The sequence below is a fragment of the Cervus canadensis genome, chromosome 11 (assembly GCF_019320065.1).
Source record: "Cervus canadensis isolate Bull #8, Minnesota chromosome 11, ASM1932006v1, whole genome shotgun sequence".
Classification (NCBI taxonomy): domain Eukaryota; kingdom Metazoa; phylum Chordata; class Mammalia; order Artiodactyla; family Cervidae; genus Cervus; species Cervus canadensis.
In genome coordinates, this window is record NC_057396.1 from 49924645 (window position 1) to 49942670 (window position 18026).

The following is an 18026-nucleotide window of genomic DNA, read 5'->3' on the forward strand; positions in this document are numbered from 1 at the left end:
GACTATTTTCTTGGGCTCCAAAATCACTGCAGATGGTGACTGCAGCCATGAAATTAAAAGACACTTGATCCTTGGAAGAAAAACTGTGACAAACCTAGGCAGCATATTAAAAAGCAGAGACATTATTTTGCCAACAAAGGTCTGCCTAGTTAAAGCTATGGTTTTTCCAGTAATCATGTAGGGATGTGAGAGTTGGATGGTAAAGAAAGTTGAGCATCGAAGAATTGATGCTTTTGAAATGTGATGTTGGAGACTTTTGAGAGTTCCTTGGACTGCAAGGAGATCCAACCAGTCCATCCTAAAGGAGATCAGTCCTGAATATTCATTGGAAGGACTGATGCTGAAGCTGAAACTCCAATACTTTGGCCACCTGATGTGAAGAACTGACTCACTGGAAAAGACCCTGATGCTGGGAAAGATTGAAGGCAGGAGGAGAAGGGGTTGACAGAGGATGAGAGGGTTGGATGGTGTCCAAACTCGATGGACATGAGTTTGAGCAAGCTCCAGGAGTTTGTGATGGACAGGGAAACCTGGCGTGCTGCAGTCCATGGGGTCGCAAAGAGTTTGACATGACTGAGTGACTGAATTGAACTGAAAATGGGGCTGAAGACTCAATCATCAGTCATTTATGAGTTCAGCACATATGACCCAATGCTGCTGTGTGTGAGGTGAGAGAGTCGTGACTGTTACATGGACGGTGTGCCCGGTTGGTTGTGGTCAAACAAAAAATGCCAGTTCTCTTCCTTCCTTTGTTGTGATGAAGACATTTTGTAACCCCGAATCCTTAAAGTTTATTCCTCCCTGTGATAGCAGAGGGCTTGCTTTTTGTGTGCTGCCTGAAATTTAACAATCTCAATCACTTTAGATGAAAATCCTTATGAAATGTCTAAATGCCTGCAGATCATAAGCGACATGTACTGAACACAACTGGATGTCACCATGAGGACTTGTGTTGGGATATATGACGTATAGGAGAGTCTTGGTGGGGTTGGTGTAAATGGCGGCTGGCTCTTACTCTACGTGATCCCCATCTGCTGCTTTTCACAGTTTGTCAGGCTGCTTGCTCATAGCACTCTCTCTCCTGGTTCCTGATCTGTTACAGGAGGAGATGGTGACAATGTTGAAAACAGGGTAAAATTAATATTGCTGCTGATGGAGGCCACCGGGTCTGTCCTGTTTGTTGAGTGCAAGACATTGAGCATCTAAGCTCTGTGGCTCTGAGCTTTTTATCAGGTTTCCCTTCATTGGGCTGTGAGAAGCTGTGGGAGAGGAAGAGCCAGCGCGTGACTCTCTGTCAAGTCAGGTTCTCCAGTGCCGTCTCTCATCCTCATGGTAACTCCCTCCTCCGGGGCTCAGACATGAGTGCCACCGACAAGAGGCCCCAGGGCACAGTAGAGAGAGCGCTCAGACTGTGATGGAGACGCACGAATTCTAGCCCTGGCTCTACCTCTAGGTAGCTGCTGAGCAGGTTTCTCCCCTCCCTGAGTCTTAGTTTCCTCATTTGTCAAAAAAAAAAAAAAAGACTGACCAGATATGTCTTTATAATGTCCTTCGGACTCTGAGGCTCTCTGTGTTGATAAAGCTGGTTTGGCAACACCGAGCTATACCCTGGTCATTTGAGCTCCTGAGGGGCACAGGCTCACGTGTAAACAGAGAGACCACAGTTTCTTAAGAGACCTTCCCCAAGCTTCAGGCTCACCTTTCCAGTGCGGCTGGAACCTCCACCTAGATGCCCCTACCAACTCAAACTCAGCGTCCCTAGAACCAAATCAACTTGTCTCCCCGGCCACGTGGTCTTCTCTTCTTGGATTCCCTCACTGCTCCATCTCACTCACCCACCCACCATTCATTCATTCATTAAACATTTACTGAGTGCTTAGGTTTGCTTAGGATGCTGAGCTCAAGGTGTGGGAGTGGGAGGGGTGGGAGGACAATAAGTGAGGCTCCGTATAGGAGAAGGGGCTGGGAGCACAGGGGAGGAGCTCCTGGGCCAGGTTGGGAATTGAAGGACAGGTTCCAGAGGAAACCACAGAGGTTGGCAGGGAGCTGACGGAGAGAAGGGGTGGGTTCCAGGTAGGATGAGGAGCACACAAAGAGGCACGGCCCCCCAGGAGGATGTGTGGGAAGCTGGGGTGACAGGGCTGAAACCTGGTGGGGGCATGAGAGGCTGGGTAGGTCATGACGTTCCTGCCAGTCTTGCCGAGGGGATAGTCTGGACTGTAACAGGGAGTTGCCAAATAAGTTCAAGGTGCATGTGGCCAGATTCCTTTTGGGGAAGAGAACTTTGGAAGCAGTGTGAATGGGGACAGAGCGGAGGGGTGGGGCTGGAGGCCAAGAGGGCTGTGCAGTGAGCTGGGAGGAAAGCAGAGGCCTGAATTGGGGAGGGGGGGTGCTTGGAACACAGCGCTGAGGGGATGGGCAGGACTTGAACTCCGCTGAGCTGGGGGAGGCCAGACTCAGAGAGAGATTTGGGGGTTTGTGGGATGGGGCGGGGGGGATGTTACCCATGAGCCAGGGAATCTTGGAAGAGAGGGGGTTTAGGAGGAGGGCTGAGACCCTCCTGATTTTGTTAACGGCAGCACCTACTTAGCTTCTAGAGAGCTTTTTGATCCTCTCCTCTTCCCTACACCTCTGTAGACTCAACCCATTACCACAACCTGACTTCTGAGCCATTCTGTCCCCACAAGCCCAGCTCTGGCTCAGGTTGTAGCTGGGTCTCTGATCACTATTACCTGCCTGAGGTGCCAGGCCCTCCCTCCTTCTTCCCACCCTCAGTTCCAAAGCCCTGATACTTGGCCCAGGTCTCTTGGTAGCCAAAGCAATAAGAACCTGGCTCCCAAAATATGATGGCAGAAACCTGGGTTCTCTGCTCCCACCCCTGCCTGCTTGCTACAGAATGAGGGCTGAAGTAGGTATACACTGGCCCTAAGCACTGTTTCTGGGTCATCTCTCCTGGGCTGGCCTTCTCAGCTTTCTTTCTGCAGTGGCTGGCAAAGGTCTCACTGTGAGCATTATCAATGGGACGTGTCCTTGAGGGGACAGCTCGGTAACCCTGGTCTTGAACAACTTTGGTACATCATCTCTATGTGGGATGTGTTAATGAGTCTCATACTAAGTTCACCGCAGTTATGACAGGCTGATAGGTTTAAACCCAAATTTTATTACCTAGGACTTTCTTTGAACCCTCTACAAAGCCTTCCCCAGCCACATGGAACAACTAATTATATGTCATAAAAGAAGAATTACGTACCATTCATTAGTTACCTCTTATAAGCTGGAAGATTGTTTTTGTATATTTTCTATAATCCTTACAATGACTTTGAAAGGAGGTAGTATTATTTTCCCTTTTATGAAAGGGGGTCACCAAGGCTCAGAGAGGTTAAGTGACTTGCATAAGGCCACACAGCTGGCAAATAGCAGAGCTGATTCTCAGCCCAGGTCAGTCGGGCCCCAGAGCCCACCTCCTTCCCACTGCACTTGGACAATGTGCTGGAGCTGCAGTGTGCCCGAGGCTCCTGCCTGAGTAGGGTTGGGCCTGCTGTCTGCAACGCCCTGGAGGCTTTATATGACACAGACTGGACAGAGAATACCTGTGCTCCTCTGGCCCTCAGATGCTCCACCCAGAGCAGTGCGGGTCACATTCCCAGATCAGTCACATCTAGTGTCTCTTGCCATGAGTTTCATGGTCCCCTGTAACCATCAATTCCCCTTTCTGTGCAACTAGATTTCCACTTGTTCATTCACTCATTCACTTGTTTGGCATTTGCCAAACTCCAGCCATGGTATGGCCCGCAGAGAGGAGAAAGCCAAGGTAGTGGTCTCTACAGTTTAGTGAGTCAGGGTTTGTCCATGTGGGATCTCAAGAAAAGCCAGAATGAAGCAAACTGGACAGAGTCCAGAAGGAAAGAGGGGAAAAGATGCTCTGTTCTGGGGGTTAGGTGGGGAAGGGGGCACTGAAAGATGCAGATGGAGAAGTGGGTGGGGGGAATCGGGCAGCAGTGAGGTATGTGGGACAGGATCAGAGGCAGGTGAAGCGCTCAGGGAGCAGGTGAGTGAGACTCTTGGAGGGACGGTGAGGTGATTGGGTGGGCAGGAGCTGGGAGCAGGCTGTATAGAGCCTGGAATGCCACGTCGGGATGCTCGTTCGAGGCCTGGGGAGCCGCTGAACACTACTGAGCGAGGTGACTCACTTTTCCTATTCCTCCACTGACAGTATCCCCTCCTCGTGGACTGTCCCAGTTTTATTCTTCAAGGCCCAGTTCAGGGCTCTCCTCTTCCAGGAACCCCTCCTGGATTTCTCAGTCCAAAGTCTCCCAGTTCCTGGCTCCTGGGCCCTCTACTGTACTGTCTGACTCTGTGGTTGCCTAGCAGTCTCATGATCCTTTAATTCTTTCATGATTCCATTTGTTTCTCTTGGGGGATAAGATACTTAAGAGAAAATTCAGAACAGAACTCTCCTTCAAGTCCAGTCTCATTTGCATGGCTGTAGAGCAATATTCTTTAACTTTTCCTGTGGCAGACTGTAGGCAGGTTAGGGGCCTGGCTGGGTGAGGACCCCAGTCCCCACCTCCCTCAGGGCCCTTCCCTCACCCTGGGTCATCATTCAGAGCCATACTCCACGTCTTTCCTACATTCTTCATAAGACTGAAGGGCTTGGCATTCAGTAGGCATTTACTAGTAACAGCTGTTAGTGGAGTTCCTTTCTGGTCAGCTCCTGACCCTCCTCTGAGCCCCTCCTGCCCACCCAAATGGGGCAGTGCTTGCTCCTTGGAGACAAGAGAACATCGGAGACTTCTATCCAGTGTCCATCATGCTGAAATGATGATGGCCTCACCAGCGTGGCTCCTTCCCTCACCAGAGGCCCTTTCCACCAGGTACCAAGCTCTGTTACCTGTGTTTCCCTGCTGCCCTGCACAGCACAGCAAAACATCCAAGGAATATTTGGAGGATCAAAGAAAATCAAGTGTTCTGTTTTACTGCAGAGACTTGTGAAGGCTGCTCACATGTGGGGCTTCTATTATTGCTTAAAGCGTTAGCTGCTCAGTTGTGTCTGACTCTTTACCATCCCATGGATCGTATCCTGCCAGGCTCCTCTGTCCATGGGATTTCCCAGGCAAGAATACTGGAGTGGGTTGCCATTTCCTTCTCCAGGGGATCTTCCCAACCCAGGGATCGAACCTGGGTCTCCTGCATTGCAGGCAGATTATTGCTTAAACCACCTCCCCTAAAACCCACGAACTGCAGGTCTTAAGCCCTTGTCAGGAAGAGTTTCCCTTTCTAGGGTGAACATGCAAAGTCACCCAGCATGGACTCCATCCTCCCTAGATGGACAGGAGGCACCCAGCATCCCTGCTGAGTGAAGCTGCCCTGGTGGGAAAGGGGCTGACTGGGGGCAGCGGGAGCACCCGAGACTCAAGGCAGGTAAGGAGAAGAAAACTTAACAAACACTTGCCCAACACCTACTTGTTAAAAGGCTGAGCTGTTTAAAAATCTAATCCTGCTTTAGCCTTTGAACACCCTGAGTGGTCACTGTTACTCACCCCATGCTGTGTATGAGGAACTCAGCACGCAGCAAAGGGAAGGGACGCCAAGTCAGTAGAAGCTGGTACGTGGTGAGGCAGTTACTGGACTGCAGTCTGCCTGACTCCAAGGCCTTGTTATGTCCTCTTCCCTGCACTTGGGGATGGGTGTGTAACCCACCTCCAGCTCCTGGTGACTTGGCTCCTGGCAGTAAACACAAGAAAGCACTGCCCTTCAGCCCGTCTGGTGCACACCGCAGCAAGGCTCTGGATGAACTGGGAGGATCCCCCCCTGCCATCTGCAGACTGCCATCCTGGCCTCCTGGAGTTGTTCCTCATCCACAGCTTTTCCTGTACTGGGATGTAAGGAAGCCACGGGGACAGGATGATCCAACCATGTTGCCAAGGGCCCCCTGTGCCCTCCACAGCAGACCCCCAGATGGACCCCATCACTGGAGGGTCAGTGCCTGACTGATGTCCTAATAATCCTGAAGGGGCAGAGAGGGTTTGGGACTGTGATGTCTCTCTGTGGTGGGTCAGCTGCAGAGAGAAGTGGCTGCACTACTGTGTTCAGATCTGGGCTTAAGGACTCCTTAAAGGACCCCGATGACAGCCCTGTGTGCTGGGAAAACCTATGGAGAAAGCCTGGGCTGGTCCCCAGGCCCTAGCAGGGGATGGCAGAGCAGGCCCAGGGCGTGCTGTCTCAGGAGGACTCAGTGGACAAGATTTTCCTGATCTGCTCCTTCAGGACTTTTAAATCACAGCCCGGTCATGTTAGAGTGACTGCTGAAGCAGGGCTTTTAGATCGTGCTAACCAGGTGAAGTTTTTAAAGGGGTCAGCAGACACCCTACCTTTACCTTCTCTTATCCAGCCCCTCTGCCCACCTCATCTGGGGCCTCAGCACCTCTTCTCTCTCCTTGGACCTAGCATCAGAATCCTGGTCCCTGTCTCCTCATTCTGACCCACAGGAGACATGCTGCAGGGTAAACCTGACTCCAGCTCAGCTGTGGGCACACTGCTCCCATCTGGAAACACCTTAGCTGTTCCCAGGGTCCTGAAGGACAAAGTTCCCAGCCGAGGGCCCTTCTGGTTGCCACGTGTCGTGATTTCTCAGGATGATATGCAGGGCCCTGTGATGTGGCCTGAGGTGACCCTTCCAGCTTCCTTTATCTTCATCCACTCCATCACTGAGTGAGCGTTTTCTGCATGCCAGGCACCTTGTAATGCCCTTAGACTGCACTGTCCTATGCAATCCTCACAGGGACCCTGTGCCAAGGGGAGCATCACTGCCTGGGAGGACTCCATGGCCCCACATCCCCAGACACAGACTGTGCTCTTCTGCCATGCTGTTCCCCTTTCTGGCACGCTATTCCCTCCACACCTCCAGTTGCTGAAGCATTGCGTGACCTTCCGTGCCAGGCTCCAGTGCGCTCCTCTCTAGGGAGTTCCCTAGAGAGATCACTGCTGAATCCAGCCTGCCTCCTCTGACCTTCACCTCTTCTTGGTAGCACTCATTTTGCTCCAGCTTGTCCTAGGCTCCCTGTGGAGGCATCTTCCTTCCCTCCCAGACTGTGCCCCCGCTGAAGGTCAGGACTGTCTTTCCGCCTCTGTGTGTAACCCTCACTGTGCCCTGTATAACCCTCACTGTGCCCTGGAAAGGGATTCAGAATGCCACCTCCACCTCACCCCTGTGAACAGCTAAACACGAAGTCCCCGGGCTGCCCCAGCCGGGAAGGGGAGATAAAGTTGCTACACAAGCATCTCATGGCCTGTATACCACTTCTCACAGTATGTCTACAAATTCCTCAACACTCTTCCCTTAGTGTTAGTATCAGTCGTTCAGTCATGTCCGACTCTTCGCAACCCTATGGACTGTAGCCTACCAGACTCCTCTGTCCGTTGAATTCTCCAGGCAAGAATATTGGAGTGGGTTGCCAGTCCCTTCTCCAGGGGATCTTCCCAACCCAGGGATCGAACCCAGGGTTCCCTCATTGCTTGGGTTGTAAGAACCTGAAGGAGAACATTTTGCAGCCTTCACTAGAGGTAGTAAAGCCTCCGATGCAGCAAAGTTGGTTAAGAAATAACATGCCTCGGGGCATGGTCACAAGCAGAAACAGAGAAACTCAGGCACTCACGGGAGAAAATGATGCCTCAGTGCACACAGCACATGCAGGGCTCAGGGAAACACAGGAAGGGAGGTCAGGGAGGTGGGAACAAGCATAGAAACTAGAGGAGAACAGAGATGGTGGTTCCGTGGCAAGAGCATAGGCTCTAGAATGAAATAAACCGGGGTGCCATCTGGGCACTAACTCTCCATCAGCCCCTCATCTGCTCTGGAGCTCAGTGAGCTCATCTGGAAACTCCTGGACAAGGCCTGTTTCACAGGATTGATGAGGGTTTAAATGAGAATTGTTAGTTGCAGAAGACCTGAACATCAGAATTATCAAATCTGTGGTGGATAATTATATACTAATGTATTTGGTTTTCATTACAGAGTCACGTGTTCAAGAAAAATGATGGCACATCTTCTCCATTCCAGTCACGGAGCTGGAAACTGTGAAAGCCAGATGCTGCCTCTGCCTCACTGACCTTGCAGTCAGTGGGGAGGTCTAAACAATTACACAGACATCAAACATCCGTCAAGGCTATTGTTTGCTTCTGACCACTGCAGTCAACGTTCCAGTGCCCGAAATGCACAAAATGTGGACAGAAGCTCCCAGTAGCGATTTCATTTCGTTTCAAATGATTCATTCTGAATGCATTTCATGTTAAACTCAAACAAAGTGGCATTCAACCAATGCCTGATTAACTGAATCTCCAATACTGAGGGTCCACTATAAGCAGATGTTCACTTCTTAAGGCCTTGTCCCACTTAAGCACATTTTCCTCCAGTGATTGAAGGGGAGATATTGAAAGAGCAATTACAGAGGGAGAGACGGAAGACAGGCGGGAGCTGGGTGATTGATGAAGCCAGGTCCCAAAAGAGGAAGGGGGAGGGAAAGCGTCTGGGGGATGCGGGGAGGATTTGGCCTTGGGGAGACATTGTAAAAGAAGAGAATAGAGGCTAGCCCTTCATTTCTCCTGTGGAAAAGCCTGATGTTTACAAGAAAAAATGGAAGAGAATTATAGAAGGACAATTTTACAGCTGTGAAGAATATCTACGTGCATTAATTGGTATAAACCACTTCTTAGCAGAAGTGAAGGCAGAATAATAGATTATTGCCAACTACAATCAAATATAAATTCTACTTCTCTGCCCATAAGCTCCGATTTATTTATTATGTGTCCTAAGTCCTTGGGAAAGAGAATGCTTTCCCCATTCTCTTGACAACAGAATTCTCAACAACATTCCTCGACTGCTTTATGAGGAAAGAAAACCACACTTCACAATCTTAATGGTTTAAAATCTTCCTGTGGATGCACATCAGTGATTTGCGTTGTCATGGAAACACTGTCTTTGTTCAAAAATCACGTCTACACTTGTTATATTAAAGTGTTCTAGAAGGGAAGCGGGCTCCTTCTTGAACTCTGACAGAGGCAGTCAGAGAGTGATGTCGGTTGCCAAGCTATTGTCAGGAGTTGGCTAAAGGACACAGGATTTATAGATGAAAAAGAAATGAATATCCCTGAGCCTAGAGGGTGGCAGGAGGCTTAGAAGTTCTCTTCTTCCAGAGGGGAATGGATGATCGCTTCTTCCAGCCAGAGATGTCTGGGTCAAGAGAGGAGTGTCATGATCTATGCAGGTTTATGTGCTTCATGCATCTTTCAGTTTCTTTTGGGTGAAAGGAAGCAAAGGGACTCTTATGGAGAATGCCAACATTCTAATCATCTAAGATTGCTCTTCTTACCCATTAAGATCTGGTATGCACATGCGCACTGTGTACAATGGTTTTCTTTTTTTTTTTTTTTCGATGGTTTTCTAAAATAAGGAAAGCACACATTGGGCAAAAAAAAAAAAAATTGTCAGTATGTAAAGTTGGAAGCTAATCTAACATGAACAGAGAATGAAAGGAAAAGAATCCTCCTTTCTCTTACATGGAGATATCTGCCATGGACATCAGTTGGCAAAGACAAGTGTCGGGATGTGGGCCCCCTCAATAGGTAAATGGCTCATTCTGCAGGTCACTGCCATCTCAGTCTGTCACGGGCTGAGTGGGGCTCACAGGCCCCTGTGCACCTGGGAAACAGTGCCTCACAGAAAGAAAGACACGTGCACAAAATGTATATAGTTATGAGTTGTTTAGTCGCTGAGTCGTGTCTGACTCTTTTGCGATCCATGGACTGTAGACCGCCAATCTTCTCTGCCCACAGGATCTCCCAGGCAAGAATACTAGAATGGGTTGCCATTTCCTTCTCCAGGGGATCTTCCCAACCCAGGGATCAAACTCACGTCTCCTGCATTGGCAGGTGAATTCCTTACCACTGAGCTACCAGGGAAGCCCGTAATTTAGAATACAGATAGATAAAAGTGAAAACTGCTCAAACTAGGAGTCAGACATTTGTTTCTATACAAATTCAGATTGCAGTATCTATGCTAGGAACTGTAGGGAAGAAAAAGGGTGCAAAATAAGAAACTTACAGTTGGCAGAGTGAGAAAGATTGGTGGTGAAGGTAAGTACACACACAAATATGCCTCACGCAGAAAAGAGTAAGAGCTAGATGAGAGGTTGTGAGAAAATTACAGTTAACTCCCTCCTCGATCCCCTTACTCCCATGTTTGCATTATTATCTTGGTTTATTGGTTGCAGAAATGCAGGGGTAGTTGTGCTGCAAGATCACAGTTATCTGGTTGAGGCTGCTCTCTTCTGGATGGTTGTGTCCCCAAAGACCCGTGTCTATTACTAGCAGAAAGATGGTTCCTAGGACAGGAAATGGGAACCCTTAGAGTTGTCCCAAAAGTGGGGAAGGAGTGCTGCCTCCTTCTGGGTAAACCTAGAATTCTGGGAGAACACTCCCATGAGATGATCTATAAAAAGTGGTTGATACACCTTGTATGATACACCTACTGAAGTGCTTGATAAGTATGTTTCCTCATTCTTTGTTCTGTGTATAGGAGGGATTTGTAAATCTTTTTCAATAATCAAAGCTGATGCTGAAGATATCATTTTATGACTTTTTGAGATCTACGCTCATTTACTCTTTAAAGTTTAGCTCCCTTATAAGGAAATACTAAGAACAACTTTATGTCAATAAACTTGACAATATAGATGGAATGGACAAGTTCTGAAAAAGATGCAAATCACAAAAGCTGACTCAAAAAGAAACAGAAAATCTAAATAAATGTATTTCAAGTAAAGAAACTGAATTGGTAATTTTAAACCTTTCCACAAAGAAAATCCAAATGCCTGGTGATTTTTCTATCAAACATTAGAATTAAAATTCATATTGTTGAATTCTATCAAACATTAAGGAAAAAATAAATACCCATCCTAACAATCTTTTTTAAAAATGGAGGAAGAGAGAATACTTCCCAACTCATTTTAAGATGGGTAAAATCAGGTATTACCCTGATACCAACCCAGTGAAACACATTGTAAGAAAACTATAGGCTAACATTACTCTTGAATATAGATATTAAAACTCTTAACAAAAGATTATTAAAAAAATTATCAAATAAAACCCAGCAATATATAAAAAACAAACAAACAGTTAAAGCAGCATTAACAAGTGAGGTTTATCCCAGGAATGCAAGTTAGGTTTAACATACAAAAAATAAATTATGAAAAAAAAAATTATGTAATACGTCATTTTCATAGAATAAAGAACAGAAATCACATGATCATTTTTAATAGATACAGAGAAAACACTAGATAAAGTCTAACACCTTTTAATGATTAAAAAAAAACTCTGTAAAGTAGGAATAGAAGGAAATTTCCTCAGCCTAATAGAGGACATCTACAGAAATACTACAACTACCATCATGCTCAATGGTAAAAGACTTAATGCTTTCCCCCTAAGATCTAGAGTAAGATAAGGTTGTCCACTGTCATTATTTTTATTCAACATTACAGTGGAGTCAGTAGCCAGTATATAATAAAGAAGATGAAATTAAAGGGATACAGATTAGAAAAGAAGTAAAACTATCATTATTTGCATGTAACATTGACTTGCATTTAGAAAATCCTCAGGAAACCACAAAAAGTTCTAGAACAAATGAATGAGTTTAGCAGGGTTACTGGATACACATTCAATATACAAAAATTAACTATCTTCCTACAGACTAGTCACAGACAGTAAGAAAACAAAAAATTTAAAAATCCATTCACAACAGCATCAGAAAGAATAAAATACTCTGGAACAAATTCAACAATGCCTGAATACTGAACACTACATAATATTGCTGAGAAAATTTGAAGACCTAAACAAATGAAGGCGATGGCACCCCACTCCAGTATTCTTGCCTGGAAAATCCCATGGACAGAGGAGCCTGGTGGACTGCAGTTCATGGGGTCGAGAAGAGTCGGACACGACTGAGCGACTTCACTTTCACTTTTCACTTTCCTGCATTGGAGAAGGAAATGGCACCCCACTCCAGTGTTCTTGCCTGGAGAATCCCAGGGACGGGGGAGCCTGGTGGGCTGCCGTCTATGGGGTTGCACAGAGTCGGACACGACTGAAGCGACTTAGCAGCAGCAGCAGCAAACAAATGAAGACCTACACAATGTTCTTAAATTGGAAGATTCAATAATCCTAAGATGGCATTCTAGAAATTGATCTATAAATTCAAAGCAAATCTTATTAAGATCCCAGCAAGACTTTTTGTAGAAAATGACAAGCTGATTTTAAAATCGATATAGAAATACTGGAGACCTAGAATTTATATAACTTTTTTGAGAAAGAGAAACAAAGTGAGTATTTCTATTTCCTTATTTTAAAACTTATTGTGAAGCTACAGTAATCAAGGGTGCTACTGGCATAAAGATGGACACATAGATGCATGAACAAAATAGAGAGTTCAGAAATCGATCTTTGTAAACAGTAGTGTGTTGAAGTCTACCTATCTTAACTCACAGAGCTGACTGTCAAATTTTCAGAAATTTGGTGAGCTAATTATTAAATTTTTGGTAGTTTGAAATTAGCTATGTGAATATATTCATACTAGGAAATTGGCCAACACTACAAATTAAGCCCTTTCTTTTCCCCAGGGCTAAACATTTATCATCATACCACTACTTATAAATTTGTTTTTGACAAAAGTGCTAAGATAAATCAGTGGTGGAGAGGATAGTCTTTTCAACAAATGGTTCCAGGAAAACTGGGTGTCCTTATGGAAAGAAACTTAAGCTCAATCATTGCCTTATACTACATACAAAAATTAATTAAAATGGAGCTAGATGAAATTCTAGATCAATTTCTAGGATGCCACAGACCTAAACTAAAGGTAAACTCTAAAATGATATGACTTCATAATGAAAACGTGGAAGAAAATCTTGTGACCTTGGAGTAGGCCAAGATTTCTTAGATATGACACAAAAGCCAAAAAACAATAAAATATAAAAATGATAAATTCAGTTCATCAAAATTAAACATTTTTACTCTTCAAAAGACACCATTAAGGCAAGGAAAAGACAAATCAGAGTCCGAGAGAAAATATTGCAAAAGAAGTACCTGATTAAAAAAAAAAAAAACCTGTATCTAGAATATATAAAGATCTCTTAAAACTCAATAATAAAAAGACAGACAACCCAATTTTAAAATGGGAAACCTACTGATAGACACTTTACTAAAGAAGACATACAAATGGCAAATAAGTACACGAAAATTTGGTCAACACCACAATTTATAGGGAAATAAAATTAAAGCCACAGTGAAATACCACTACACACTCACTAGAATGGCTAAAATAAAGATCACTGACAACACTAAATTTTGGCAAGAATGAGGAGCAACTGGATCTTTTATACATTGCTGATGGGAATGTAAAATGATACAGCTATTTTGGGAAAAAATTTGTTTGTAAGTTAGCCACACACCATTGTGCTCATTCACTTCAGTCGTGTCCAACTCTTTGCAATCCTATGGGGTGTAGCCTGCCAGGCTCCTCTGTCCATGGGATTTCCCAGGCAAGAATACTGGAGTGGGTTGCCATGCCCTCCTCCATGGTATCCTCCTGACCCAGGCATCAAACTCGCATCTCTTGTGGCTCCTGCATTGTAAGCAGATTCTTAACTGCTGAGCTACCAGGGAAGCCACACACCATATGACCTAGCAATTCTATTCCTAAGTACCAAAGAGAAATACACTGCAAACAACAGAAGTGTTAACAACAGTATTATTCATGGTAGCCAAAAAAGCTGGAAACAACCCACATAAATATTTAACAACTAATAAATGAATAAAGAAAATGGTAAATCCACACAAGGGAATAATACTCAGCAACAATAAGGAATGAACCAATATAAATGAAATCTCAAAAAATATCATGCTAAATGAAATGGCCAGACAGAAGATACAATGCATTATTTGATTTTGTTTATATAAAATTCCTAGAAAAGGCAAACTGTAGAAACAGAATGATCAACGGTTGGCTAGACCTGGGAGTGGGAGGAAGGATTGACTGTAAAATAGCAGGAGGGTGGTGATATTCTAACACTGTCTGGTTGCCCCAATGCATAAACTCACCAAATCTCATCAAACTGGACTCTTGGAAGGGGTAAATTATTTGTCATGTAAACCATACTTCAATAAAGCTGTTAAAACATCCAGCTGGATCATCCTCTTCCCTGATGTGCCCCCTCATCTTGTAGAGCTGATCCCTGCCTCCTTTGGTGCCCTGGGACTTCTCTGTACCAGCTTCTGTGTCTGATTGCTCACAGCCTGCTCTTGGCTGTTTCCAAGCCCGTTTGGGAGGCCTGGGAGGACAATAGGGACTTCAAAGCCCTCTCTGTGACCCAGGTGCTTGGTTTGGAGGCCAGAACATTTCATCATGCACTCAACCAGTGTTGCTGAACAAGCAGACATGTACTCTTGTCTTTGCTTTTTTTTTTTTTTTTTTTTGTCATGCAGCATGTGGGATCTTAGTTCCCTGATCAGGGGTTGCACATGTGACTCTGCAGTGGAAGCATGGCATCTTAATCATTGGACAGCCAGGGAAGTCCCTTGTCTTTACTTTTTTGATTGTAAAAGTAACATGTCGTTGTCCATTTTTCTTTTTCCCATTAATTGGTAAGAATCTCTGTAAGTGTTACAGATAAAAATGAGATATAACGTTTCCCTGCCACTGTGTTTCCCAGTTTGTCTTTTGCCTACATCTCTATGGCTCTATCCATGTCTATGGAAATCCCAGTGGCCTGCCACGGCCTCCTGTTGGGACTAGAGCCCTGCTGCTTGGGGCCTCAGGGTGTTTGGATGAGTCCATGCTGAGAGACCCCAGTGTGTTCTACAGCAGTCTCCTGAGCATCACTGGAAAGCTGTGTACATAAGGCCTGAGAAAGGACAACAGTCAGGGCGGCTTCCTTGCTTGTGGCTACATCCATATATAAGCTTTAAATATCCACATGGCCTAATCTATCAATTTTTTCCTTTATCCTTTTACTCTTGAGGTTATGCTTTAAAAGTCCTCTATGTCAAAATCACATAAATATTCATACCTTTTCCTTTGTGCATTTATGTATTTATTTTTCACCTTTAAATCTTAAGCCATTGGGAATATACTACTATTTTTACATAGACTGCCAAAATAGACAGAGCATCACAGTACTCACTATTGGCAAGGATGTGGGGAAAGTGTAGCCTGGTCCAGCACAACAGGGCGTCTCTGTAACCCTGGGGCCCAGCAGAGGGTCTGGAATATCACATGTGATCACTGCATGCTTGTTCAATTTGTGAATTTAGTGAATGGCGTTTTAAAATTGCTATCCTTTGATCTCACAATTCCATTTTTAGGAACTTTCCTTAAAGAAATAACTGGACAAGAAAGTTTTTTTTTTTTTTTTCATGTATCATAACACACTTGGTTATCAACATGTGTGAAGGCTGCAGACCATTCCTCTGTTGGGAAATAGGAATACATTCTCAGTCTGACAGTGCTGGAGCGTGGCTCCAGAAATTATTAAGTAATATTGAGCATAACATATTAAACAGATGATCCCCATGATGCCACTTTTTGAGCATTTAATGCCAGTTTGTTTCTTGCTGCTAATGATTCACTGGAAGTGATATTGCTTAAATTCTGCCTTCAACTGCCCATGCTTCGCTTGTCTGAGGTCAGGGGGGCCCTGAGGTGCAGCAGGAAGCGGGTAGCATGGCAGGAAATGGGTGGGTGGTCTGGTGAGTGAATAAAGGACTTCATTTACCCAGGCAGACTAACCTTTTATGGCTTCAATACCATTCTTTTTCTTTCTGTTGTAAGTTTACTTCCAGGAAGTCTTTCAGCAATCTGCAAGTCTGAGGAAGCAAGAGACCATCCTCAGAGGCATCAGAGGCTGAGAGAATGTAAGCCCATGGTCAGGCCACACAGTCTGGAGGGGCTTCTTCAAAACTGGGGTCCAGAATCTCTTCCTGAAGCTACCATGTAGAGTGTAGTCTTGTTTGTCGCTTGCCTGGGTCAGAGGCCGGCGTTGCAGTGACTTGATGTGGCAGACGCCTTTAGAGGCCGGTTGCTAGGGCGCCAGAGAAGAGCTAGGGCTGCACTGTGTCTGTCTTCCTCTCTGTTCCAGGGTGGGAGGAATTTACTTGTTCACTCTTCAACCTTCTGTGTAGTCCTTATGGCTGGAGGCAAGAACTTACTTGGGCTATGTCCGTCAGTCAGGGCCGGATCTGAGCCCAGGTCTGTGCAATTCCACGTTTCAACACCATAGGCTGCCCTGTGAAACCTGAAACACTCCCATTACTTTGTATGTTGTACATGGCTGTCCTTACCTGGGATATATTATTCTTCCCCTTTTTTGGCTGGAAAAACTGCTATGTCAAGATGTAATTCAAATACAGGCCCCTAAAGAGGTTAGACACGAGCCTGTATAACACAGGGGCTGTTAGGAAAAGGTCTGTGTTTCTGACATGGGCAAATGTTGGGCTGTGACTAGATCCTGCCTGACCCCTGGCCACATCTCGATTGAGCAAACAGGATTGAACCCGGCACATCACACATAGCAGGTACCCAAACAATATTTCAAGTCCTGTTTCACACCTCTGAACCTCTGCTAGCTCTTCTGTTCAATAGGCACCTGTGAAGCATCAATGAGTACCATGAAGTATGAACTTGACTTACAGGAACTTTCTGTCCCAAAGGGCAGGAGCCCCACCAATACTGGAAAGCACAGGCAAACGGCCGGGCCTGAGGAGGGCAAGTGCTCCAGAGTTGGAGGCCTCCCACCCCAAGGAATCTGAGGGGATTCAGAAGGTGAGTGGGGGTTTATAGAGAAGGGGAGGCACTGACATTTCTGGAAGCAGCATGGAAATTTCTTTCCCTCTTTGAGCTCTCCAGGGCTGTTGAGAGGAAGAAGATCCCATCCATAAACTCAGGAACACAGCCCATACTTGGAGCCATCTCAAAAACATCCCCTGAAGCAGCCTGGAATGGCAGGTTCTAGCTGGGAAGGTCACGAGCTTTCAGCTGGGCAAACACAGCCCTTCAGAACACCTAGTCTTTGGGGGAAGCAATTAATATTTCATAGGTAAATTCTTTCAGATCAGTGACCTGCCTTCTTTATCTAACACACTGGGCAGGTCATCAGAGGGGTGGCTGAGGGGGAGAGAAGAGAAGGAATGTGTCGACCAACAGTGAGCCATGTGCTTCACAGAAATACGCACTGCCTGCATGCTAAGTCATATCCGACTCTTTGTAACCCCGTGGACTGTAGCCCATCAGCTCTTCTGTCCATGGGATTCTCCAGGCAAGAATACTGGAGTGGGTTGCCATGCCCTCCTCCAGGGGATCTTCCCGACCTGGGGATCAAACCTGTGTCTCTTACGTCTTCTGCATTGGCAGGCAGGTTCTTTACCACTAGTGTCATCTGGGAAGTCCCACTCTCACGTAAATCCCCACCTCAGCCCCAGAGCACATCCTCTCTGCTGTCTTTGTCTCTTGACAAGCTGGCATCTTTCTCTCATTGGAGGTTCTTGAGGGAAGGAGTTGCGTTCCCAGAGCAAGTCCAGGGCCAGGCACAGAGAAGACATTCAGAAAAGGCTTGTCAAGTGAACACAACTGCAGGAGAATCACAGAGGAGCAGACCTGGACAGCCACTCTGAGACTCTCAGAGGCTTCCACAAGGGGCTGTGGAGCAACAAAGGAGAGGCAGCAGAAGACACCGGAGACTTCAGAGCAGGGGAGTGATGTGATGATGTGGCTGGGAGGTACTTTGGTTGGGTGACTTGGGGGCAATTAGAGATGGGGGAGATGGAGAGACTGAAGATTGCACATTCATGTATGTTTTAGTAAATGATGATAGAATTACAAACTTAGTGTCAGCTCTGGTAACAAATCATTGAATTCCTCACTGAGTACCTTCAGCAGTTATAAGATGGTTCTTCTCTGTTGAGGGCCTGCGGTGTGCCAGGAGCTTTGC

General features: G+C 45.9%; 1 protein-coding gene across 2 annotated transcripts in view; it reads right to left on the reverse strand.

Annotated features, from left to right (window-relative positions):
- MAP6 (microtubule associated protein 6) overlaps positions 1-18026 on the reverse strand; it is an 80067-nt gene that overhangs the window by 22659 nt on the left and 39382 nt on the right. The gene's annotated exons all lie outside the window — the stretch shown is intronic.